Here is an 8,954-nt window from a genome sequence, read left to right as displayed (position 1 = left end):
AATTTCAACAAGCTCTATGTAGTTCTTCATTAGTAGGTGCAAAGTACATGATGCAAGAGCTTAAACATGATCTATTTGAGCACAACAATTTCCAAGTATCAAATTATTCAAGACAATATACCAATTACCACATGAAGCATTTTCTGTTTCCAACCATATAACAATGAACGAGGCAGTTTGAACCTTCGCCCTGAACATTAAAAATAACACTAAGAACACATGTGTTCATATGCAACAGCGGAGCGTGTCTTTCTCCCACACAAAGATTGCTAGGATCCGAGTTTATTCAAACAAAAACAAAAATAAAAGCAAACAGACGCTCCAAGTAAAGCACATAAGATGTGATCTGAATAAAAATATAGTTTCACTAGAGGTGACCCGATAAGTTGTCGATGAAGAAGGGGATGCCTTGGGCATCCCCAAGCTTAGATGCTTGAGTCTTCTTGAAATATGCAGGGATGAACCACGGGGGCATCCCCAAGCTTAGACTTTTCACTCTTCTTGATCATATTGTATCATCCTCCTCTCTTGATCCTTGAAAACTTCCTCCACACCAAACTCAAAACAAACTCATTAGAGAGTTAGTGCATAATTGAAAATTCATATATTCAGAGGTGACATAATCATTCTTAACACTTCTGGACATTGCACAAAGCTACTGAAAGTTAATGGAACAAAGAAATCCATCAAACATAGCAAAACAGGCAATGCGAAATAAAAGGCACAATCTGTCAAAACAGAACAGTCCGTAAAGACGAATTTTTCTGGGGCACTTAACTTGCTCAGATGAAAAAGGTCAAATTGAATGAAAGTTGCGTACATATCTGAGGATCACGCACGTAAATTGGCAGAATTTTCTGAGTTACCTACAGATGGGGCTGCTCAATTTTGTGACAGTAAGAAATCTATTTCTGCGCAGTAATCCAAATCTAGTATCAACCCTACTATCAAAGACTTTACTTGGCACAACAATGCAATAAAATAAAGATAAGGAGAGGTTGCTACAGTAGTAACAACTTCCAAGACTCAAATATAAAACAAAAGTGCAGAAGTAAAATAATGGGTTGTCTCCCAGGATTTTTTTGATATATTATACGTTTTTTTTCGACGTCGTACGCAAAAGTTATTGCGGTTTTACCATTTTTCAAAACATTTTTGCAAAATAAGTGAAAATTCAAATTTGTTAATTTTCCCTAATAGTAGGTTGCATAACATACAAGAATCCGAAAACATTTTATTTTTTGAATTTTGTATCATTTTCTTTTATATTTTACAGTGTTAAAAAAGGCGATCCAGGGGGGGGGGGTGTGGAGGTGCATGGGGAGGCAAAAAACCCTTTAGTCCCCCTTCGTATTACGAACCGGGACTAAAGGGTAGACCTTTAGTCCCGATTGGTGATACGAAGGGGGACTAAAGGGTTTTGCCCCATAGATCACCCTTTATTCCCGGTTCGTAATACGAAGGGGGACTAAAGGGTCCAAACGAACCGGGACTAAAGGGTTTTCATGATGAACCGGGACCAATGCCCCTCATTGGTCCCGGTTTGGTTCAAAACGGGAACTAAAGGGTGGGACGAAAGGCCTCTTTTCCACTAGTGATGCCCGTTGTTATGTCTGCATGCTGCAGCACAACATAAGCCTATATAAACTCCTCGAACCAACAGCTTTGAGAAACCACACAGGGCAAGCTAGCTGCTAAAATTATAAGGAGAACGCTGGCACAGGAGCTCAATACCATGGCCAACACTACCAGGGTCGCCGTGCTTTTCTGCACTCTTGTTCTTCTGCAGGTGTCGTGCGCCGTTTCCCGGTACGTCGACGTCCCGGCGGTGATGACGGTGAACGGCTTCCAGGAAGGCGAGGGGGCGGCGGCCCGGCGGCGTGCGACGGCCAGTACCACAGCGACGAAGAGTTCATCGTGTCCCTGTCCTCTAAATGGTTCCACGGTGGGGCACGGTGCGGCAAGCTGATCCGTATCACGGACTCGAGCAACCTTTACATGAGTGCCATCGTCGTGGACGAGTGCCGCAACTGCCACGACGAGGTGGGCGCGTCGCCCGTGATCTGGCGTAACTTCCAACTTGACCCCAGCCTCGGCGAGGTGAAAATCACCTGGTCGGACTTCAGCTGAAGCATGCTTGTTGTCATGGTGACAGTCTGAACGATCAGATTGTTGACTGGTTATAAATCCAGCCATTTGCTTTAATGTCGACTTCCAAGTCTTCAATTTGTGTGTGTCAGCGTTGTGGCTAGCTACCTACTTGCTCGTCTCCACGGCGGGCTAGCTCAATAAAGTAATAGGCTACACGCCTGGTGTATGTGGATAATCTACTGTTAGTCCGTGTGTAATTTGATCTCAACATTCTAGGTGTGTTTGGCTACTTGGGAAGATGTTTCTTGTTCGGTTGTCCGCATGGAGTGTTGAACATGTATCAAGGTTCTAGAATCGGCCGGGTTTTAGAACAATCGTGAGCGGTATGAACAAGTAGTATCGTCTTTGCTTCTCTATAACGTGTATTGCTTTAATATGTCACCTTCTCTAATGTAGTTTTGCTTTTGTTACTTATCTTTTCACAAATGGTTTGGTCCCATCTCCTCGCCCGTCTCTTCTTCGGCGGTCCCTTCTCCGTCCGCCTCACCGATCTCTTCTCCCGCGGCCTCCCCTAACTCCTCCTCCGACGCGGAGGCAAGCCGCAGGAGAAGCGGCCTGGTCATCTAGCTCTTCCCTTCTCCCGCCACCTCCACCACCGCCTACACCGGAATCCACCAGTGAAACGCGGATCCAACCCGCTGACGTAGACGCGTTGGCAGCCGCCTCTCCGCTTCTCGTGCGGCCACCCGGTTCTTCGCGTCTCGCGTGGCCAGCTGGCTCTACCCTTCTCTCGCCACCTCCACCATCGCCTCCCCCGACATCCACCGCTCAGACGCGGATCCAAGCCGCAGATGCGTCGCCACCCGCCTTTCCACTTCTCGCGCGGCCACCCGCATGTTCGCTTCTCGAGTGGCCAGCCGCATCTTCCCTTCTCGCGCCACCGTCTCCCCCGCGCCGGCAAGCCCTCGCTTCATCCTCAAGAAGTACCTTTTTGCCACATGCGGCTTGACGCGTCCCCAAGCCCACAAGACCTCCCAGGACATCCCCTACCTCAACTCTTCCACAAAGCCCCACACCGTCATCACATTCCTCTCCGGCCTGGGCCTCTCCCGCCGCGACATTGCTTCCCTCCTCTCCAAGGACCCTGAGTTCCTATGCGCTAGCACGGAGCGAATACTCAACCCCGTGCTCAGCCTCACTGCCCTCGGGATATGGGCGGACCTAGAGGATGGGCCAGGTAGGCAATGGCCCACCCTGAATTTTTGAAAAATAACTACGATATCAACATTTAGGCAGCATCCGATCAAATAGCCCGTAGAATGACCTCTGTACATTCCATTGGGGCGATCCCTTCACTTCCCTCTCGTTCTAGGTTCATTCTACACCCCTACTCGTGGCGGGAATGTGATTGAGCGCAAACAACTTCACTCCGGTTGCCGGCGGGTGATGCACGCGAGGATGCAACACATGCTCTTTCGCCCGGCGACATCTCACACAATCACAATGCAAGAAGGAAGGAAATCGGCCATGGCTCGTATGGGTCATGGTAGGTTGGGTGCACGAGACCCGAGCAGCCCAAGCTGAAGTTGGTTTTCGTTTTGGTTTATTGTTGTAGTTGCATAATCGACCATGGAGATGAATTGTGACATTATGTCCCTTTTTCAGAATCAATTTTACTCGTTCATGTCATTAGCTATTTGTATCTATACCGCATGTGATAGATTCTCATGTTTAATTTCGTTCAAAAAAAGTTTATCTGAACAACTAGCCGGAGCACTTGCATACACCATATGAACACTAATCACATTTAAAACAAGCATATCTAAGATAATGTTATGTCCATATATTATTATAGTATATATGGTTCCAATATCATGTGTAGAGCCCGCACATTTTGTGAACTTACTACGAAATCTAACTTACAAGAAAAGTTGCCAATTGTTAGAAATGTCTAAAAGTATAAGTACCTAACAATAAACCAGAACCACAACTAAGATATTTATTTAATTGTATGAATTATAGATCTGTATCATGGTAATTGTGGATATTAATTAGTATATATATGCACCAAGACACATATATACATATATAAATACACAATATAATTTATGAAACAGGTGAAAAATAATTTAAGTAAAACTTTATTGCAACATAAATTTAAATTAGCAGAAAAAACTATGTATTGTATTCATTACAGTTGTACAATAGAGAACTAATATCCCAAAATAGTGTAATGTTGTTAGTTAAGCAATCTAGTAATCTAAAATTATACTCAATTTGACTATAATATGATTACGATAGTTTAATACAAGTACTCCGTATAAAAGTTTTGTATAAAATATCTTGCCAATTTTAAAATATATTTATTCGGCTATAATGTTATGAGATTTCATCAACTATTCACCATGTTGAGGCCATGGTTGAGCACCCGGAACGCTTGGGTGTGCCACGCAGGCCAGGAATGTTCAAGATTGCACTACGCGTTGTAGGATATCTGAGCGAGGAGAAGATCAGAGTCAATCTTTCCCACATCAAGGTGTCTTGGATGGTCAGAAGATGAGCTGAATGTTGCCCTTCGCAAAGTTCCAACGCTCCTCACTTGCTCCAGCGAGAAAATAAGGCACATGTCTCAGTTCCTCCCCCTCGAGATAGGGTTGAAACTGCCTATATTGCTCGAGAGACCTGTCATGATAGCATACGGTCCGGAGAGCCGGCACTAACTCAAGGGCCCGTAAAACTAACCCTATATGTCCTAGGATTCTATATAATACACGAAAAACTGATTGCTGACTAGTCTAACCACGCCACCGCATTCCACTCTCTCCACTATGTAAACTAAACCTCACAACAACCTCCTCTATACGAACCCTAGATCTCGCACTACACCACTATGATCACCACTTCGAACCATAGATCCTCTCCCCAAATGCATGTGCCTAAGCTCAAGAGTAGTGTGTTGGACTTTGCCGGTACCGCCAAATATGCTCAAGGCGCGCGGGCACCGGAGTCCTCCACCAGCGTGCCCGTTCTGCCAGTATATTCGGATCCCTCTTGTTCTTCCCGTTTCATCTTTCATCCTTCTTCTCTCTCTTGTTTAATCAATATATGATAACCCACGTGAGTTTGAGTCCAAGTTAGTGGCAGCTTGATGCGTGTAGTTACACACGTCCGTTGGGAACCCTAAGAGGAAGGTGTGATGCGTATAGAAGCAAGTTTTCCCTCAGTATGAAACCAAGGTTATCGAACCAGTAGGAGTCAAGGAGCACGTGAAAGTTGTTGGTGAAGGAGTGTAGTGCGGCGCAACACCAGGGATTCCGGCGCCAACGTGGAACCTGCACAACACAATCAAAGTACTTTGCCCCAACGTAACAGTGAGGTTGTCAATCTCACCGGCTTGCTGAAAACAAAGGATTAAACGTATGGTGTGGAAAATGATGTTTGTATGCGAAGAACAGGTAGAGAACAAGTATTGCAGTAGATTGTATTCAGATGTAAAAGAATGGACCGGGGTCCACAGTTCACTAGTGGTGTCTCTCCGATAAGATAACTAGCATGTTGGGTGAACAAATTACAGTTGGGCAATTGACAAATAGAGATGCACATACATATATCATGATGACTACTATGAGATTTAATCAGGGCATTACGACAAAGTACATAGACCGCTATCCAGCATGCATCTATGCCTAAAAAGTCCACCTTCGGGTTAGCATCCGCAACCCCTCCAGTATTAAGTTGCAAACAACAGACAATTGCATTAAGTATGGTGCGTAATATAATCAACACAAATATCCTTAGACAAAGCATTGATGTTTTATCCCTAGTGGCAACAGCACATCCACAACCTTAGAACTTTCTGTCACTGTCCCAGATTCAATGGAGGCATGAACCCACTATCGAGCATAAATAATCCCTCTTAGAGTTACAAGTATCAACTTGGCCAGAGCCTCTACTAGCAACGGAGAGCATGCAAGAACATAAACAACACATATATAATAGATTGATAATCAACTTGACATAGTATTCAATATTCATCGGATCCCAACAAACACAACATGTAGCATTACAAATAGATGATCTTGATCATGATAGGCAGCTCACAAGATCTAACATGATAGCACAATGAGGAGAAGACAACCATCTAGCTACTGCTATGGACCCATAGTCCAAGGATGAACTACTCACGCATCAATCCGGAGGCGGGCATGATGATGTAGAGCCCTCCGGTGAATATGGTGGCGGCGCCTCGTCGCCCCACTTCGTATCCCTTTCGGTCTTCTGGAAGCTTCGTGGAAAAATAAGACCCTGGGCGTTGATTTCGTCCAATTCCGAGAATATTTCCTTTGTAGGATTTCTGAAACCAAAAACAGCAGAAAACAACAACTAGCTCTTCGGCATCTTGTTAGTAGGTTAGTGCCGGAAAATGCATAATAATGACATAAAGTGTGTATAAAACATGTGAGTATCATCATAAAAGTAGCATGGAACATAAGAAATTATAGATACGTTTGAGACGTATCAAGCATCCCTAAGCTTAGTTCCTACTCGCCCTCGAGTAGGTAAACGATAACAATGATAATTTCTGAAGTGACATGCTATCATAATCTTGATCAATACTATTGTAAAGCATATGAAGTGAATGAAGTGATTCGAAGCAATGGTAAAGACAATGATTAAACAAGCTGAATCATATAGCAAAGACTTTTCATGAATAGTACTTTCAAGAGAAGCATCGATAAGACTTGCATAGGAGTTAACTCATAAGGCAATAAATTCTTAGTAGAGAGTTTTGAAGCAACACAAAGGAAGATATAAGTTTCAGCAGTTGCTTTCAACTTCAACATGTATATCTCATGGATAATTGTCAACACAAAGTAATATGATGAATGCAAATAAGCAAGTATGTAGGAATTAATGCACACAGTTGACACAAGTGTTTGCTTCTAAGATAGAAAGAAGTAGGTAAACTGACTCAACATAAAGTAAAAGAAAGGCCCTTCGCAGAGGGAAGCAGAGATTAAATCATGTGCTAGAGCTTTTCAAGTTTTGAAATCATATAGAGAGCATAAAAGTAAAGTTTTGAGAGGTGTTTATTGTTGTCAACGAATGGTAGTGGGTACTCTAACTACCTTATCAACCAGACTTTCAAGAGCGGCTCCCATGAAGGACGTTATTTCTACCACCAAGGTAGATCATCCCTCTTCTCTTTTGTTTACACATGCATTTTATTATTTATGGATGACACTCCTCCCCACCTTTTCTTTCTCAAGCCATGGCTAACCGAATCCTCGGGTGCCTTCCAACAATCTCATACCATGGAGGAGTGTCTTTTTTTTTCTTTTCCTTTTTGCAAAATTAAGTTGCTCACCGATTGATCGGGGCAAAGCATGTGAAGAGAATTATTAATGCAAGTTAATTAATCGGGGCTGGGAACCCCATTGCCGGCTCTTTTTGCAAAATTATTGGATAAGCGGATGAGCCACTAATCCATTGGTGAAAGTCCGTCCAAGTAAATGACAAGATCGAAAGATAAAACACCACATACTTCCTCATGAGCTATAAAACATTGACACAAATAAGAGATAATAACTTTTGAATTGTTTAAAGGTAGCACATGAAGTATTTACTTGGAATGGCGAGAAAAATACCACATAGTAGGTAGGTATGGTGGACACAAATGGCATAGGTTTTGGCTCAAGGATTTGGATGCACGAGAAGTATTCCCTCTCAGTACAAGGCTTTGGCTAGCAAGGTTGTTTGAAGCAAACACAAGTATGAACCGGTACAGACAAAACTTACATAAGAACATATTGCAAGCATTATAAGACTCTACATTGTCTTCTTTGTTGTTCAAACACTTCATCAGAAAATATCTAGACCTTAGAGAGACCAATCATGCAAACCAAATTTCAACAAGCTCTATGTAGTTCTTCATTAGTAGGTGCAAAGTACATGATGCAAGAGCTTAAACATGATCTATTTGAGCACAACAATTTCCAAGTATCAAATTATTCAAGACAATATACCAATTACCACATGAAGCATTTTCTGTTTCCAACCATATAACAATGAACGAGGCAGTTTGAACCTTCGCCCTGAACATTAAAAGTAACACTAAGAACACATGTGTTCATATGCAACAGCGGAGCGTGTCTTTCTCCCACACAAAGATTGCTAGGATCCGAGTTTATTCAAACAAAAACAAAAATAAAAGCAAACGAGACGCTCCAAGTAAAGCACATAAGATGTGATCTGAATAAAAATATAGTTTCACTAGAGGTGACTCGATAAGTTGTCGATGAAGAAGGGGATGCCTTGGGCATCCCCAAGCTTAGATGCTTGAGTCTTCTTGAAATATGCAGGGATGAACCACGGGGGCATCCCCAAGCTTAGACTTTTCACTCTTCTTGATCATATTGTATCATCCTCCTCTCTTGATCCTTGAAAACTTCCTCCACACCAAACTCAAAACAAACTCATTAGAGAGTTAGTGCATAATTGAAAATTCATATATTCAGAGGTGACATAATCATTCTTAACACTTCTGGACATTGCACAAAGCTACTGAAAGTTAATGGAACAAAGAAATCCATCAAACATAGCAAAACGAGGCAATGCGAAATAAAAGGCACAATCTGTCAAAACAGAACAGTCCGTAAAGACGAATTTTTCTGGGGCACTTAACTTGCTCAGATGAAAAAGGTCAAATTGAATGAAAGTTGCGTACATATCTGAGGATCACGCACGTAAATTGGCAGAATTTTCTGAGTTACCTACAGATGGGGCTGCTCAATTTTGTGACAGTAAGAAATCTATTTCTGCGCAGTAATCCAAATCTAGTATCAACCCTACTATCAAAGACT

At 42.7% G+C, this 8,954-nt stretch overlaps 1 pseudogene; it reads left to right on the top strand.

The window, feature by feature from the left end:
- The first annotated feature begins 1,735 nt into the window (after nt 1–1,735).
- Nucleotides 1,736–2,130, top strand: LOC124657619 (annotated as a pseudogene).
- The last annotated feature ends 6,824 nt before the right edge of the window (nt 2,131–8,954 follow it).

This window comes from Lolium rigidum, chromosome 5 (assembly GCF_022539505.1).
Source record: "Lolium rigidum isolate FL_2022 chromosome 5, APGP_CSIRO_Lrig_0.1, whole genome shotgun sequence".
NCBI lineage: Eukaryota > Viridiplantae > Streptophyta > Magnoliopsida > Poales > Poaceae > Lolium > Lolium rigidum.
Note: the sequence above shows the minus strand (reverse complement) of the source record. Positions and strands in the feature narration are given on the sequence as shown.